We start from the raw sequence: 18,847 nt of genomic DNA, 5'->3' as shown, positions 1-18,847 counted from the left end.
TGCCCTGTTAGGCAGACATCCAGTTACAGGTGACTCTGGGGCAGACAGGATGGGACATATGGAAAGAGGGGACTCAAGGTAAAAACAAAGGTTAAAAGCAAAAAGCAATGATTTTTAAAGAGGGGAAGAGAAACTAAGAGTCTCAGCGGGGAGAAAGCAATCAATATGCATGGAGAGGCAGGTTAATTAAATATGGATAATGCAATCAGCCCACATGGGCATCTTGAAGAGGAGAGAGAAAAGCAAAAGCAATACTCACTGTCTTTGACCAGTCCTCATGGCCTGCAGGTCTTTGCCAACTGGATGGTCAGAGAGGCTGCAGGTTAAGGAGTTCTGGGGAAAGAGTAGATCTTTCTTTTAGCAGTCAGATCCTTGATGGGTGAAGAACATGTGTGCACGAATGCACAGGCATACTCGTGCGTGCACACACACATATACACACGCATGCAAGCACAACACACCTCCCTCCACTTGAGCCGGGCAGCGAGCAGCCCCGCTGAAAGCTCTTCTCTCTGCTTGTCACATCCAGTAAATACTGAAGCAGCCTACACCCAGCGGGCGGCGGCTCAGCTCCCGGGCACAGTCTGCACGCCCATCCTCATTGGCAGGATGCAGGAGGTGCCCCTGAGCAGAGCTCGCCTGGCACTCCTCCCGTACCTTCCTCTTCACTAACCTGCTTCCCTGCTCCTCTGGCTGCAGCTCAAGGAGAGGTCCCCACAGCCCAAAGCTGCCTCCCCCTCTGCACCCAGAGGCTGTGCAGGGGGCAGCGAAGCCGTAGGTATTAACTCTTTCCAGCCACCAATGAGCTGAAAATCTAGTGTCCAGGGGGCCCTCTTCTAATGAGCTCCGCTGCTGGCTGAAGGCTGGTTGCTGCTCAGGGAGCAGGGAGCATAAAGATCTTGCCCCAGACAGCTGCTGACAGCAGGAGCCAAGCCGAATCAAATCTCCTAATGAGCCAGGAGGAGGGGGGCTGTCTTGCTGGGTGTGATGTGATGTGATAAATGCAGAGAGCAAGAAAGCTACGGGGCAGGTCACACATCTAAATTCCACCCCCTTTCTCCCAATTTCTATTGTGCTCCACGACCAAGCCAAACCACACAGCCCTGAAATTACCCCCTCTGGCACATCTCAGCTGTCCCCCTTCCTCGACAGAGGCATTTCCCCCCCCCCGAGTCTGTCTCTCCTCCCACCCCCCCCCCAGCACCAAACACACCACTCCTCACTTCTTAATGAGAAATTTCCACCTCCTCTGCCTCCTCAAAACATGTATATTTCCAACTCTGTGCTCCTGGTTTTTCCTACAGTGGAAATTCACCTCTCTCCCTCATCCATCACCTAGCAACTTCCCCCTGCTTGCATTTGTTACGGAGTGAGACTTTTCCCTTTGTTCTGTCCAATCTGCACATTATCCCCATTTTTCTGTCTTCTACCGTTTTCTTTTTTTCTTCCAAGCCCCCTTACCCACATATGGATCTTCACACTGCCTGTTTCGGTTCCAGAAGGAGGACTCTCTCTTCCTGCTTGCCCTAGTACAGTAGTTCCCTGAGTATGGTCCCTGGACCAGCGGCGTCAGCATCACCTGGGAATGTGTTCGAAATGCAAATTCTCAGGCCCCACCCCCAGACCTACAGATCAGAAACTCAGGGGAAGTAGCCCAGCCTCCCAGGTGAATCTGGTGCCTGCTGAAGTTCGCAGAGCACTGCCCTGGGACAAAGCTCCCCTTCTCCCCATTCCACTCCAGTCTCGAAGGCCGAGTCTCCTGCTCCCACTCAGGAACTACCTCCAAATGCACCTAACCTTTGCCGCAAGCCCTTTTGGACACCCGGAAGGTGGCATTTGCTAGAGGCAGCAGAAATCCCTGTAGAAAGTGATGGCTTGATGCTAAAAATATTAGGTTGCATTTGTTTGACCTTTTATCATGTAGAAAGCATGTTCATGTGTTCTTATTCAACAACCCCATTCCACAGCCAGAGAGAATATTATTATCTCCGAGTTACAGATGAGAAAATTGAGGCTGGAAAAGGTAGCATGTCTTTTTCAAAGCGACACAACACGTAAGAAGCAACTCAGAGGGACCAGATTTGTTTTCTTAGAACTCTTACAGCAGAGCTCTTCCCACTGCGTCACACCGGGACCCAGAATTCCTGGCAGATCTATTGGTCGCATAACTCGTGTTTTCTCAGTGACATGAGGCTGCCGCAACCCCACGTTGCCTGATGAGAGGATGAAATAAAAACTCCTGATGCTGCCTCCACAGTGACTCATTGTCTCTCTTGAAAAATGTCCACGGTGTGCCTCTGTTAGGTAAAGGGAACTTCGCATTATGAAAAGAGATGCAAAAGAAATGTTTCCCATTCCTCGGAACCCCTGCCTTGACCGCCAATGTTAGCCAGGGTTTAGAATTGAAGCATAAAGAGAATCCTTTGCTTCTGGACATTTTCTTGATACACCGCACCGTAAGAAACAGGTACACAGGGTCGCCTGGGTGGCTCAGTGGTTGAGCATCCACCTTGGGCTCAGGGCATGATCCTGGGGTCCTGGGATAGAATCTCGCATCGGGCTCCCTGCAGGGAGCCTGCTTCTCTCTCTGCCTATGTCTCTAAATAAAAATCTTTAAAAAAAAAAAGAAAGAAAGAAAGAAAAGAAAAGAAAAGAAAAGAAAAGAAAAGAAAACAGGTGCACAGATAAACTGTGAATAAAAGCCCATTGATAAGCACTTCCCTAATCCAACATAAGTTTATGCCGTAAGGTGGAGCCTTCGGGATTCCATGCACTTACAAGGCTGACATCTTCATCATCCCCACTTTATAGATGGAAAAACAGAAATAAATCAGTTACAAGTGGCAGAGTCAGTGCCTGATACCAAGCTTCATGTTCCCAACCCTTGCCCTGCCTCTTGCTGTAACACAAAGGTGGTATCATCATGGGACTCCTCTTCTGGTGCTAAAATAGTGAGATAAAGCCCCCCTCGAAGTCTCATGCTGCCCCATCTGGCATCCAGGATTCAAAGGCACTGAGGAGATAGGACAAGGGGACTGCAGATGGGCCCAAGTCTCCAGTGGGGGCTGACTAATGTTAACTAGGCATCAGAATCTTCAATTAGCCTTTGGAGAAAGAATATGGTCATAGGAAGTCAATAAGCCCGCCCAAATGTTTAAGGAAAGATAGAATCATTAATAAAGTTTTAAGAAAGAGCAGGAATACAAAGAGCTGAGGGACAAGAGTGTGTGGACATGCATCTAGCAGGAGTAAAAAGAAAAACTTAAAACTAGTCTAACCTTTTTTTTTAACCAAAACATTCCTAAACACCAAAACATAACCACACAGCACCCTAGTTTGAGAAACACAGACCCAGTAGAAGCCCCCTCTCAGGGGAGGCCTCTAAGTTAATCTTCCTTCCTATAGAACCAGGTACATAAAGAATTCCAGGCAGGGGCACCTGGGTGGTTCAGTGGTTGAGCATCTGCCTTTGGCTCAGGTCATGATCCCGGGGTCCTGGGATCGAGTCCTGCATCAGGCTCCCCACAGGGAGCCTGCCTCTCCCTCTGCCTATGTCTCTGCCTCTCTCTGTGTGTCTCTCATGAATAAATAAAATAAAAAGAATTTGGGGGTAGGGGGAGGAGTGAGATTAAGGGGAATCAAAAGGTTAAACATTCTGGCCTGGTCTCCTTTCCTGAAGGAGAGAAATAGGAAAAAGCAGGGAGGCTGGGGTGCCAGTAAGAAAGGCACTCACCTACTTGAACTCTGCGTCCCCAGGCTTACAGCCAGCCCCGGCCCAGGAATACAGAGCTCTGGATTCTTTTCTGGTTACTGCTCCTGAGTTGCTGGCTGAAGACTAGGCATAGGACATCTCTGCTGGTGACACATGGCTTTCCCCGGGAAAACAGGCATTACAAGCCCTGCTCTGGCTTCTCAGGCTGCCTTGCACCTCTCAGCTTTTCCTATTCTCTGTTTGCTCCTCCTAGGAAACCCAACCTTTCCAGGCATGGGCCAGTCTGTCTCTCTGGCATGGGTGCTTTAGTCCTGCCTCTCATGAGCTCCACACTGGCTTTTTCAGAGGACAGCAGGACAATTCCATCCCTTTCAGATTCTGCAGATGCAACTGTGTCAGAAACAACCCTGTTTCCCTCCAAATCCTCCTTTCCTGCCAGGTTCCCTATGCATGCTCATGTACTCTGTGTCCCAGCCCCTCAGGGTACTAAGTATAGGTATTTCTGGCTTTATTTTCTCTGTTGCCCTGTTGAACTGATTTTTAAAACTTCTCATTATATTTCTGAAATATTTCTCAACTTTATCCCCTTCCATACATTGACACTGTCATTCAGAGGCTATTGGGCACCCACCATAGTATATGCCTCGTCCAATGCCTCCTAAGTCACGGCCTCCCCCATTCCCCATAAACCTCCTGGCACGCTACACTACCACCACCAGTGTTACCCACCGAACATGTATCATAAATGGTCTGTAGAATAATTTTTGATGGGCTTCATTGTACCGATTTTTCCTGCCTGACATTCTAACAATTTGGTCCCACTTATGTATCCAGTCTTATATCCCATTGTGCATACATGCTTGCACACACATGCCTAACCCCATCATTGCCCCCTCTGCCCAGAATGATCCCCCCTCACCAAACCCTTCCCTGGATCTGCCTCTTAACTCCTAGTTCCTTCTCTAAACCCAATCCCTCCAAGATAAAAATTCTCCTTTCCAAAGCTTTTCAGAACACCCTCAATCAGAAGGAATCCCTCCATCCCAACACCACCACATTGCTGTGTGACTCTCTGACAGCCCGCATGGTCTGTAGTTTATCCTTGTGATTTATGTTTTCTGATCCTCCCAGATGACCGCGTGTTCCACAAAGACAGACTCTATGACTTACTCCCCTTGCTATCAATTCTCATTGCCTCGTATGAAGCAGATGTTTAATAAATGTCAGCTGCATTTGATTCTGAGCTCATAGAAAAAAAATATCTGAAAAATCACTGAGGATTTCTTATGGCGGAAACACTTGAGAGCTTTGCAGTCTCGGGGTCAAGACTGAAGTCGGCCTAATGCTAATGACTCTCAGGAGCAGCAGCATGGGTACCTAAGGCATTTGCAAACTATTGTTCCCAACAGCCCTGGTCAGGGCAGGGTGGAATTAATCAAGAGCAAAAGGAGCACCTGGCATTGTCACACAGGCTACAAAAATGTAATTAAATGGAAGATAAAGGGAATTAAAGTCTGCAATATAATATTTTTAAAAGCCATGTTAGTAGAGGTGGAGGTTTATTGCCAAATGCCCCCTGTGTGTTTATTTAATCAACATACCACCTAAGACAGTACCACATTAAAAGCTTTTAATAAAACAGTCATTTGGATATTAGATTTGAATTCTGGTCAGCACGCTAAAGCTCTTCCACAAATCTTTTAAAAGCAATTTCCACTTTGTAGCTTCCTAGTAACAGCAGAAACATGAATCAACATATGCTGCATTGATTTGGGGTTTCCATGGAGACTGGAAGGACACAGGGAAGGGAAGGACAGAAAGAGGCCACCCGGCCCAAAATTCTACTAAAAAAAAAAAAAAAGTCTCAATTTCATTCCTCTGAGTATTAGCAGCCTCATTTCCTGCTCATCAGTTCAAGCATCCAGATATTTAATTTGTAATAAGACTGCTCGACTTCTCACAAGGAACAACAGCGGGGTTGTGGCAAGAAGTCAGCAAAGGTGTCGGCCCGTGAGGTTTGCAAAGAGAACTGAACAGGATCTGGAATGGGAAGAAAGGGCCTCTGGTCCTGACCCTGCCGATAACTAGTCCTGTGACACTAACTACCCTAACTAGCTATGTGATCATCAACTTTGAATTCCATTTTCCTCCTCTGTAAAACCCAAATTAACTGCTCTGTTTTTCAGAGTGCTTGGTTATAAGAAAGAAATGAAAAAGTCTGTGGGAAATGCCTTGCAAATTCTAGCCCACTGTATACCCTACCACAGACGGTCCCTGACTTACGACGGTTCTACCTATAATTGTTCCCCTTATGATTGTCTGACTTTACCATGGTGAGAAAGTGATACGCATTAAGTGGAAACCATACTTTGAATTTTGCATTTTGCTCTTTTTCCCAGGCTGGTGATATGCGGTGACATCAGGATGGTCTCTCTTGATACCGCTCAGTGGCAGTGAGCTCCCGGTCAGCCACGTCATCACGAGAGTCAACAACTGATACCCCTACAGCCTATCCTCCACCCGTACAACCATGCTGGTTTTCACTTTCAGTGCAAGTACTCAATAAATCACATGAGATATGCAATACTTTATTTTAAAATGGGCTTTTTGTGTTAGATGGTTTTACCCAACGATAGCTACCGTAAGTGTTCTGAACATGTTTCAGGTAGCCTAGGCTAAGCTATGATGTTTAGTAGGTCAGGTGCATTCGATGCATTTTCAACTTATGATATTTTCACCTTTATGATGAGTTCATCGGGACAGACCCCCATCCTAAATCGAGGAAAATCTGTATTACACTTGGTGATGATTTGAGCTTCCCCTTAAATGGAATTATACCAGCAAGCAAGTACATGCAAAAAAAAAAAAAAAACTTTTTTAAAGGATTGTTGATTTAGTGGGGAGTAGACTGACCCAGAAAAAAGAGGAGTGGGTTGGAGCGGCCTGAGTTGCAATCCCCACTCTGTAATTTTCCAGATCTGTAACTATGGGCACGTTCCTCTCTCTGAGTCATTTTTATCGCAGGTAAGATGAAGATCACAGTACCAATGCCGCAGGCTTGTTAAAGGATTGTTATATGGATTAGCTGAGTGATTCGCGCAATGCTTGGCAAATGGCAAATGAGTGCTTAGTGTGAGCCACTAGTATTAGCTATCTCATCTGCTTCGTCATCTATAAAATGGGAATTAGAATTCCTACTCCTCCCCTACTTCACATAGAGGATTACTTGGATGACATCTGCTCAGCTATTTGATAAACTGCTTCGGAAAATGCACTAAATCAATACAATGTCCTTATTTAAAGATTCATGTTTACTACCTGCTAACGGAGGTGACACAGAAACGTTTGAAACACGTTTGTGAGGATTTTCAAGCATCTTGGTGCAGGGCGGGTGACGTGTGTCTCCGATATCTTTTTTATTTGCTTTTGTTCCTCTCGGGCCTTCATTTGTCTCCTTGCTGCTCACTGCAGTCTTTTCATTTTTCTACCTCTTTTCTCTCTTTACTATCTTTCCACTTCTCCTTTTAAGTGTGTCTAGAAGGAATTTTAAAATTAAACCTCAGAGACTTTGGAGTCTAAACTGAAATTATTCCTTAGGCCTCCAAAAATTAAATGGTAAACCAACACAGGGCAAAATGACACAAAATCAGGAGACGTTATAGGATTATAGGAATTATAAGACTGTCCCTCCGACAGTGGTTACCAGTGTTAGATATATTTAAAGAAATACATCAACCAAGTGCAATATGTGGAATATATTTTGGAACTATGATTCAAATTTAAAACCATAAAAAATATCATGAGACAATTTGGGGAAATATGAGCACTGATTAAGTACTAATATTAGTGTGATATTGATGGTTTTTTTCTTTTCTTTTAAGATTTTATTTATTCATTCATGAGAGACACAGAAAGGCAGAGACATAGGCAAGGGAGAAGCAGGTGCCCTGCAGGGAGCCTGATACAGGACTTGATCCCAGGACCCCGGGATCACGCCCTGAGCTGAAAGCAGACGCTCAACCACTAAGCCACCCAGTTGCTCACCCGAGGTTTTTTTCTTAATAAACTTATTAGTTAGAGAAACATTCTGAAATATTTCAAGATGAAATGGTATGCTACCTGGAAATTGCTTCAAAATCATCTAGGGTGGCCAAATATACAGATGTAGTGAAACACCAAGACACCTGCACGCCCATGTTCATAGCAGCAATGTCCACCATAGCCAAACTGTGGAAGGAGCCACAATGTCCTTCGACAGATGAATGAATAAAGAAGATGTGGTGTATACATATATATATGGAATATTAGCCATCAGAAAAGCTGAATACCTACCATTTACTTCGATGTAGATGGAACTGGAGGGTATTATACTGAGTAAAATATGTCAATTGGAGAAAGACAATTATCATATGGTCTCACTTATAGGTGAAATATAAGAAATAGTGAAAGGGACCATAAGTAAAAGGGGGAAACTGAGTGGGGAAACATTAGAGAGGAAAACAAACCATAAGAGACTCCTAACTCTGGGAAACAAACAAAGGGTTGCAGGAGGGAAGGTGGGTGGAGGTTACGGTAACTCAGTGTTGGGCTTTAAGTGGGGCACGTGATGTGATGAATACTGGGTATTATACTATATGTTGGCAAACTGAATTTAAATTAAAAAAAAAGAAAGAAAACAAAAAATCATCTAGAGTGGAAAGCAGAAGGTAGTACCAGGTGTGTACTCATTGTTGAGTCTCTTGGTTTGCGTATTTTTGAAATTGTGCATAAAAGTGTTATGAATATGTGACCACTGACAATATGTGCTTCAGTAAATTGAGCCTATATAGTGTAAACTATTAGTGCAAGGAAACTGAAATATCGAAAGAGGTGATTTGAATGAGAACTGATTTCCTGTAAGTTTTCTTCCCTATGAATAAACCCATTTTCAGAAAAGCCTTTTATTGGACTCCCAGGGAGCAGGTGCCAAAATTCATAGAGGTTTAGAATGGGTATATCACCTACAGAAATTAAATTTTAAAGACTTTGCCCACAGTCACCTTTCTTAAGGCATGGCCAGAACTCCACCCCTGAGCTCCTGCTACCTCCTTTCTTCCCGCTGCTGAGCTGCCCACCTACGCATCCAGAATCTAGGGCGATACTTCAACCTCGGATGAGGATACAAATGATGATCTGTTTGCTCACCTCCCCAAAACTCCTCCATTCCTATTGTAACCACAGCCTTAAAGAGTAAACCTGGTTTTTACGAACTAGCTTCTCAGTGGGCAGCTGGTTTCTGTGATGGCAGCCAAAGGTCAGGAAGCCACGGTATAGGGAAAGAGGAGGCTCATGCGACAAGCACAATCCTTCACACACCCCCAGCCTGATCTCCTGCTTCACCAAGATAATCAAAGCCTCAGGTATGAAATATCTCAACCTCTTTCCCTGCCTCCTCCCCTGCAAGTCTTTTTTTTTTCCCTGCAAGTCTATCCACATTTACACACAACCTTACTTCCAACCCACCACTCACAGATGTGTCTACTCAAGGTAAATCCTTCCTCCTGTGGCCTTGAGCCCCTCCTTCCCACCTGCCCTGCTTAATCAACCCTCTATTCTGTCCTCTCTCATGTTATTCTATACTTACAAATAAAAATACTTTCATTAAAAAAAAAATTCTCCCTTGGGAGTGGGGGGGGGTCCTCCTTTTGTCAGCAAAACTACCTGAAAAAATTTCCTGTTTCCTTACTTCCTATCCCTTCCTCAGTTCTTTACAATTTGGCTCCCACCCCTACCACATCCCTGAAAGAGCAACCTCTATATTGTGAGGTTCAGTGGTCCAGTGGTCCTTGTCCTTATGGACCTCTTGGCCGTATTTGCCATGGTGACTGTTCATTCCGGCACCTCCACCACCTTGACCTCTGTAGCCTTACCCTGTCCTCACTCGCCTTCCCTTTGGTCTCTTTCACTGGCTCCTCCTCTGCCCACCCATAATGCTGACATTCTCCTGCCTTCTAACCTTGGTTTTCTTCTCTCTTCTTAAATGCTCCTTGGGCAATCTCACTCTTGCCCATAATCCCAACTACACTGAGTATACTGACCATTTTTGAATATTTTCATCTAATTCCAGTCCCTCTTCCAATTATATAGACTCTTATGGCCCATGGATTGTTGAACACACCCCTCAGGCATCCCATGGGCACAACCAATACAAATATACATCTAAACATTGAGCGCATCACAGCCCCTCCTTCTTCCTTTTCTGGACCCATTTTATCCCCCTCCCTTACATCACCACCCACACAGACACACACACACACACACAGACACACACACACACACACACACATACACTTCTTCCTCTGGAATTCCTGGTCTCAGGTTCTGACACCACCATCCACTGAGTAACTCAAGTCACAAATACGGAAATAATAATACAGGACCCCCTTTCTCTCATCACCTATAGTAAGCCAATTACCAAGTCATACTGATTAAATCTTCTTCACAGTTTTCACATCTGTCCTCTCCTCTGCATCCTTACTAGCACTACTCTGCCCCTGTCCTGCTTCACAGCCCCTGGTTCTTGACCTCTTTGGTCTCTGATCCAAACATACTTCTCTACATCAGAGTGGTGTGATTAGTTGCCTACAACTCTCTTCTCCTAACCCCAGACTATTAAGTCCACCAAGGACAGGAAACTGTACTCATTTATCCATTCATCCATTTATTCAACTAACATTTAGGTATCTCTTTTGTGCCAAGCAATGTACCAGGCATACGTAGTACATGACCTATGCATATTACAGAGGAGAAAGCTGTATTTTTCCTCTCTAAATCCCCAGCATCTGGCACAGTGCCTGGGATCAAGAAGATGCTCAATAATGTTTGTTGAACATAACTGAACCAGCCAGCAGACAGGTGGGTGAGACCAGGTTTAGAGCAGGATGCTGGCAGGGAGAGGCAGCTTAAAGTCATAGAAATGGCACAGGCTCCAGTATCTGGTGACAAGGGTTCAAGTTCCCACTCTGCCCATTCATGGCTGGGTCGTCTTGGCTGAAGACCTTGCTTTCTTATCTATGAAAGCAGAATTACTAAGGCCATGCCAACCTCCTGTTTTATTTTAAGAATTCAGTGAGATATATAAGCCAACATGGATCGTACATTATTCAGTCTTCTGAAGACATGAAGTCACATTGACAGTATCAGAGTCATAGAATGCAGAGGCCCAACACCAAATGGGGGTGGGGTGGAGGCTGCAGAGGAAGGGGTAGCAGGCCTGGGAGACAGAAGCAGCAGGACCTAGTTTCCAAAGCCCTGGGGCTGTGATAGAAGCGCGAGGGACTGCCACAATTGAAGTGTGGCTCTCTCCTCCTATCTCGCAGTGCCAGGGCACTGGCTATCAATCTCTTCCCCTCCTTAGGCAGTAACAAAAGCTTTACCACTTGCCATCAGGGTTTACAGCTGTGGGCAGAAAGCAGCTTCAACCTTCTCCCCTCCTCTGAATATAAAACAAGCTGTTTCTAATCCTCCAGCTTCAATGACTTCAGCAATGGCTTTTATGTCCTCCCAGCTCCATTCTGGTCAGCCACTTAGAATCACACAAGAAGGAAACGCCAGAGTCATCAGAGCAGGGATGGGCTCTGGCTCCGGTACACCAATAGTGGTAGGAAACAGTGGAGTGGAGTAGCCTGGGCCACCTCCAGGGACAGCTCTCCCGCTGGGATTTGCTCCTACCAGCACAGAGCCCTCAGGGAAAGGAGGTGACTTGCTTTTGTGCCTGTGCCGGGTGCACATCAATGTCTACACTGGGGGCAGGAGGAGGGGCCAGGGCTGTGTAGGTGCACTCTGATGCACGAAGTTACAGAGCAAATTCTGACACTTTTCCTTGAGAGACAAGGCCTGGTGGGAATCTACCTTAAGCCATTCAGCTTTTCTGAGGCCTTCTTCCTTCTAGGATCTGTTGTTGAAAAATTCAAAAGCCTTTGTAAATTCCATACACAACACACTAATAAAGGTCCTGATGAGAAGGCTGAAGCTTCCTGGACAGCAAAAAATATCCTGATCCCTGAAGCAATAAGGGAGGAAAGGAGCATTTCAGCATCCCTGGAGGTAGAGGTATTTGGACAAAGAGGAAATAAAGAGGCACACAACAGAGAGCCTGGAATAGGACAGGCAGCACAAAAACTCTAAGCCATGAAGTCATCACACACAACAAAACTCACATTTCCATGGCACAATCACAACGTACAAACTGCTTTCACTTCTCTGGCTGAATATTTCAAGTTTCTTGGCCTCCATGACCCTTGGTTTGCTCTGGGAAGTTGAGAAGATGAAACAGCATAATATAGGGAAAGAGCCTAGCAAAGTTGTCCAGCATTGTGATAATTGGGAGCTACCCATTATTCCTTTTAGTTTATCTCACAAACACCTCTGGAGGTAAGCTGGGTGTTTGCTACTCTCCCCATTTTACAGACTATAAGAGCAAAGCTGTTCAGGGTCCCTGAATGAAAGGCTCAGGGTAACTCCATTAATGACCCTAGGGACACTTGAACCCAGGACCACCAGGGTTTTCCCTACTCTACACACATTTCAGTTGCAGCTGTATATCCATCACTGAGATCCACATTTGGAGGTTGTTGTTTTTTTTTAATGGAAATATGATGGGTTTTGCTCAGCCATCCATTCACACTCTCATTCAATCACCTGCGAGTACCTGGCGTTTGTGAAATGGCTACCATTAGCTAAGGAACCATGATCTTCAAGTCAGAGTTAAGAAAGACATTGGCTTCAGTAGCAGATTTAATTCAACTGGACAACAATTATGAGAAAGGTTTCAGATTCTTTATGTGGTAGGCACTGGGTGAAATTAAAGGAAAAAAAAAACTGAAGGACCTGGTCACCAGGGGTGGCTTACTGATGCCTGGCCATGGTGAGCTACAGGGCACTCTCTACAGACTCCAGCCCCTGCTCACCCCAGTCCTATCCACCTTCTCCAGAAAACCTACTCTAAGGACTGAGCAGAGAGCAAATGGTTAATAAAAACTAGTTTACCGGAGTGACTGAGTGCTCATGAGGTTATTATTCCCAAAATAGTAACAGCCATCAATAGCATAATAAATATGACATTGCATGTTTACAGCTTTGAGATTTCCCCAAACATTTATAGGATCTCATGATAACAGCTATCTTGCTGCCCCACTTTCCAGCACCCTCTCCATCTTCCAAGAAAACCCTGAAGTTTTCCAAATCTGTAGGAACAAATAATCTAAAAATAACCCAAGTTGTAGGATGCAGTAGGCTTCCCTTATTTCACCAGGTTGAAAGCATCCCAAGATCAGGACTTATAAGGACCCGAAAGCCAGAATTGCAGTATGTGTATGAAACAATGGATTAATGGTGAGCGGCTCTAACATAGAAAGAGAAAAGCCACTCTCCTCCCACACCTCCCAAAAGTCACTACAGAGACAGCCCCAAGAAGGACCCAGCTAGCTGATGCCAGGGCCTCGTCACCTCCTGTACGTGGCAACTGTGCCCTCAACTCACTGCTTAGCAATTGGTGACCTGCCAAAAAAAAATTGGTAGCTATGTGTGGTGATGGATGTTAACTACGTTTATTGTGGTGATCACTTTGCAATACAAAAATATACCAAATTATGTTGTATGCCTGAAACTGATATGTTACGTGTCAATTATACCTCAGTTTAAAAAAAAAAAAACCTTGCCCCAGCACGTCTAGTTGTAAGACTTTAAGAAAATAATCTAGAATGTGAGCAAAATTTTAACTATGATTTTACTCCAGCATTGTCTATAGTAATCTAAAATTTTTTTAATTAAAAAAAATAAATCAGTGGTCTGCCAACAGATGTTAGTTAACTTGATGATGGGGAGCCTTTCACAATGTGTCTGTGTATCAGATCATCAAATTGTACACTTTAAACATATCACAATTTCATTTGCCAATTATACCCCCATGGAGCTGGAGGTGGTGGTGAAAAAAAACACAGAAGAAAGGGGCAACCTCCAATGTATTTTAATCTCCCTCCAACTCATTGTGATTGTGAGTCCCTCTGCATCGGAATGTGTCACCAGCGTTAGTCACCAGCAATGCTGGAGACTTGCAGGCTGACAAAACAAAACAGATGCTGTGGGCAGCCAGACCGCTGTGCAGGCGACCCGCTTAAAACGGCAGCAGAAAATACGTGAATGGAAGGAAAAGAGACGGTGTCCTAGTCCAGATAGCAAACCTACAATATTTTCGGAGCCCCCCTCCAAGGGATCCGAGCAGAGAAATGGCATCTCTTGGGACCAGGAAACAGGTTTCCCGGGACCTGGGGAGTTAGGACTGAGAAGAAAGGAGAACCCCCCCAAAAAAACAAAAAAAAAAAAAAAAGATGAGCCTTCGCAGCTTAGCACCCACCAAGTGGCAAGAATGGGCACAGTCTTGCACTCTTGCTCCTGGCAAGGGCGACAGGCTGGCCCGCCTGTGCAGAGCTCTGCTAGAGAGTGAGCAAGCGAGGACGACAGGACAGTGCCTTCTCTGGCCTAGGTGTCCTGCCCTTCTCACGAGGCTGGGACTGGGGGCAGCCAGTCCAGGGACCCATCCAGGCCCTGCCCTCTCTTACCTGTCGGGCAGCGGGCAGCGCAGCCGGGAAGGTGTGGCGGGCCCCGGCCCCAGCGGGGCATGGCGCGGGGAGGCCCCGAGTGACAGAGCCGGCCACCTCCTGGCACTGGGGAGAGGGTGGGAGGCCCCGCCACCTCCCCGTCACCTCGGCGCCCCCAGCAGAGCAGTTGCAGCGCCGCTGGGCTCCCTCTGCGGCTCCACTCGCGGGGACAGAGCTGGCGCCCGGGAAGGGGAGGGGACGCGAGGGAGGGAGAGGGGCACTCCGACAGCTGATGCGCGCTGCCACGCAGAGCAGAGTCGGGGATGGCACTGCCTGTGTGGCTCTCGGGCTGACAGCTCGTCACGGAGGGGCCGGCTGCTCCCTGCTCGGGGAATTCAGGGGGAGGCAGAGCGCAGGGCGGGTGGGGAGGGGGTGGTGAGGAAGGAGGAGATCCCCTGGCTGCATGGAGGGAAGAAGGTGAAGTGGGGTCACTGGCATGGGGGGGCGGGGGAGAGGAAGGCCCGCTATGGCTCAAAAACAGACCAGGTTGGAAGCACCACTTTATGCACTTTATGAGGTGGTGTGGGGGAAAGAGGGAAGCACCATATTCCTGGCCTGCCTTCAAGGTGGTCTCTATCTCCTTCCATAACCAACCAGCAAGGCCACCCTACCCTGCCTTAGGAATTTGGGATGGCTAGACACTTGAGAGCAAGCGCAACTCCAACCTTCTCAAAGAGAAGGAAAAAAAATTGGCATGAAAGAGTATAATGCCCGAAATGTTTGGTGTCACATGTCGCCCTACGCTGCAGGCAAGTCTGAGTGCCTCCTCTGCCATCTGCCCAACCTCTGACCAGTGGGTTGCAGTGGCAAGAACAAGGAGCCAGAGGGAGCCCCCACCGCCGGGTGGGGATAGACTGTGTGAGGTGATGGTCTGTCTGTAAAGTTCCATAGGGATGGTCAGGAGCAAAATCTGCTGGGCAGCTTGGGCCAGTGCCCGGGGAAGCTTCTGAGCCTGAGGGATAACCCACAGCATCTGACGCTAGAGTCTACTTGACCTGCCCACTGACACGTGGCAGGTTCACCGCACAGGCCCCAGAGTTGACAGTCATCAGCTCTATTTACAAGCACAGCAGAGGAAGAGGCTGATGGGGAAGAAAATAAACAAACAGTGGAGAAGACCAAAGAAAGCTGCAGCTGGGGAACACGCAACAAGCTCAGTTAATGAGGGGAAGAGAGATCTCAAATAAAGGCCTTCTCCGGAGGGAGGGGATGGGAGGCAGAGGGGGTGAAGAACCGGCGTGCTGAGAATTTCTAGGGAGCTGTCCATGCCTGGTGCAAGCTGGTGCTCTTCCTCAAGCCTGTCTCCAGAGTCCCAACAGGCGCCACCCCAGATGACCCGTCAGGGATGGCCGATGGTCAGCACACCGCCTCGCCTCTGCAGATGGTCCCAATCACCATCTCACTGCTGCACAAAACATCACACCAATTCAACAAAATCAGATCAATTCAGCAAGCCATCTTTGGAGCCTACTGTGTATTGGGGATTGCAAGGGTGACGAGACAACCAAGTTATGTGTCATATGATCCAGAGGAGAGCGAGATTTAACTAAGTGACTCTAAGGCATGGATAAGCAAGCTGAAGACTCAGTGCCACCTCAATACCAGGGGTGAGGGAAGAGAGACAGCCAACCGAGACATCACACATGTCCTCCACATGTCCTCCCAGAGGAGGTCTCATCTGACCTGCACTTTGAAGGCGACCCATGAATTCTGACAAGCTTGGGGCCAGGGGGTGAGACTCAGGACAGAGGAACAACCTGGGCAAAGGCACAGAGTCTAGAGGTATCTGGTATGTTAGCAGAATCGTGAATATTCTTTCTAGGGAAGCTGGAGCAGAAGGTGAAGTGGGATAGGAGGCCACTTTGGAGGACGTGGTTTAAGAGGCACGTTGTGACCAGACAATAAAACACTTTGAATGAAAGAATGTTGGGCAAGTCATTTTCATGATCAGACCTGTGTTTTGAGAGGACACTGAATGGTGAGGGATGGAAGAGAGGGAATCCAGCCAGTAAATCCCCAGGCGAGAGGGAGAGCACCAACATAAAACAGGGCACCTGGGAGGAAGGAACAAAGTACAGAGACTTGGGATGGCTGGATCAGCAGGACTTGATCTCAGGTGAGGGATGAGGGAGTTCAGAACAGGGGAGGGTGGAGCCAGGGACCGGGTGTGGCTAAAGAACCCAAATGAGCAAGGAAACAGGTCCTTCCCTAGAGCCTTCAGAAAGGAACAGAGCCCTGTCAACACCTTGCTTTTATCCCAGTGAGACCTGTGTCAGACTTCCAGCCTACAGAACTGTTGAAATGTGATCATTTGTTACGGCAGCAGTAGAAAATACAGAAGAGCTGTCCTTGGTTGTAGTTAGGACATGTCCTGAATAATGCAGACATACAGAAACCATTGACAAACCAAAATCAGAAATTAGTTAACCTTCTCGATTCAGTGAAGTGTGAGGTCTAAATATCTCCCTTAGAGTATGTCTTTCTCAGACACACACACACACACACATGCAAGCACACGTGTGCACACATGCGTGAGAGCACACACATACACACACACCCCACAAGTGAATGTCTGAGCTCAGTCTTTTTTTTAAAAAAAAGATTTATTTATTTATTTATTCATGAGAGAGAGAGGGCGGGGGGGGCGGGCAGAGGGAGAAGCAGGCTCCATGCCGGGAACCCAACGAGGGACTCCAGGATCGCGCCCTGGGCCAAAGGCAGGCGCTAAACTACTGAGCCACCCTGGGATCCCCCTAAGCTCAGTCTTAAATGATTTGTTAGGCTCCCTCCCCTTCCCAGGCATATTCTACTTCCAGTAAAAGTGGCTGTATCTCTCTGATTAGCCATTGTTAAGGAAGGCTTTCTTCTTTGCTCTCCCATATAGTATCACCTGTCAAAGGAAACACACTTAATGCTTAAGGTTTAAGAAAAGAAAAGTAGAAAGGGGGCCACGTCCTTTAGCAGAAGAGAGCCTCTGGCAATGAGAAAGCAGAGCCTGCCAACTTGAAAAAAGAAAGTAAACAAACACGGAAATAGAATCAAAAGAACCCAGGCCCAGGGTAGGAGAAGGAGATTCTAAATAGAAAGGAAATAGAATAGAGGAATAAAAAGATAAATACAGTTAGTCAAAGGAACAAAGAGTGGGACACCTGGGTGGCTCAGCAGTTGAGAATCTCCCTTCAGCCCAGGGCATGATCCTGGGGTCCTGGGATCGAGTCCCACATGGGGCTCCCTGCATGGAACCTGCTTCTCCCTCTGCCTGTGTCTCTGCCTCTCTCACTCTCTCTCTCTCTCTCTCCCTCTCTCTCTCTCTATCTCTCTGGGTCTCTCATGAATACATAAATAAAATCTTTAAAAAAAAAAGGAACAAAGAGAGCTTCTGAATCTCAATCTATGGATCAATTTATATATAGATCTGTATAGTTCAACCCTCCCTATACTTGGGTGCGTATGGGCACAGGCCTGCATGTGTTCATCTGTAAACACACACATGAGCATCACTCAGAGTCTGCAACTTGCACATATCTGAAGTTTATTTATAGAGAATAGAATTTATATCTCTCCAGGAATTCTGCTCTCAACCAGATCATTCTGTAGGAGGTTGGAATGATCTTACAACTATACTAACAGATATCCCATCTGCAACTTCAGGATTCATGCCCCCCTTGCTCCTCAGAACATCCTATACTTATCCGTGTCTGTGTGAGTGTGTGTATGTGTATTTTTAATTATCTGGTTTCTTGTCTGTGTATTCCCACTAGACTCTAAGTTCCATGAAGCCAAAAAATATATCTTATGTCACTTTGGTTTTCTCACCTCATCCCAATGTGTTCAAAAAAATCAAAGATGAAATGGAGTTTTCTTTCTTAACCAAGATTAAATTCCCGGGGTGTAGGCATAGATGCCTAAAATATTTACCAGTACTAGATCTCTGTGGACAAGTCATCCAACTTCTTTGGGTCTTCATTTCCTCTTCTATTGAATGACAGGGCTAAGCTAGGCCATCTATACATTTTCTTCCACTCCTATAATTCTACAAATCTGTACTATATCTCTCCTGCTCATCTGAAATAAATCCTTGGAAGACTTTGGACAAAGAATGCTTAGCAATTTGATAAGACCATTACTCGGGTATTATATATCACCAGGAGTATAGGCTGCAGAAGTGATGGTCCTCAATTTGTTCATAGCTCTCTATATCCATGCCATTGGATATGCTCTCCTACACTGACTCTAGATACAGCCATGTAACTTGCTTTCACCAATCAGGCAATAGCAAATAGGATACAAGTAGAGGTTTGGGGAGCACTTATGAATTCTGCAGCCTCCGTGTGAAGAAATCCACACTAGCTTACTGAATGAATAGAAATACATGACCTAATCACCATTATCATGCCAACCAACAGCCAGTCAAATGCCAGATATATGAGTGAGGTCGTACTAGATAATCCAGCCACCAGCCAATCCATCAGCTGACTGTGGACACATGAGCAAAATT

At 46.3% G+C, this 18,847-nt stretch overlaps 1 protein-coding gene across 1 annotated transcript in view; it reads right to left on the bottom strand.

Annotated features, from left to right (window-relative positions):
* RGS8 (regulator of G protein signaling 8) overlaps nucleotides 1-14,361 on the bottom strand; it is a 37,527-nt gene extending 23,166 nt beyond the window's left edge. The window contains exons 1-2 of the mRNA XM_055319386.1: nucleotides 14,311-14,361; nucleotides 260-333 (exon numbers count right to left, since the gene is read on the bottom strand). The gene's annotated coding sequence lies outside the window, so the exon portion shown is untranslated. The remainder of the gene's footprint in view (nucleotides 1-259; nucleotides 334-14,310) is intronic.
* Nucleotides 14,362-18,847: the final 4,486 nt, after the last annotated feature.

Source organism: Nyctereutes procyonoides, unplaced genomic scaffold (genome assembly GCF_905146905.1).
Source record: "Nyctereutes procyonoides isolate TBG_1078 unplaced genomic scaffold, NYPRO_anot_genome, whole genome shotgun sequence".
In the NCBI taxonomy this organism is placed as follows: Eukaryota; Metazoa; Chordata; class Mammalia; order Carnivora; family Canidae; genus Nyctereutes; species Nyctereutes procyonoides.
This window is presented reverse-complemented; position numbering and strand designations above follow the sequence as displayed.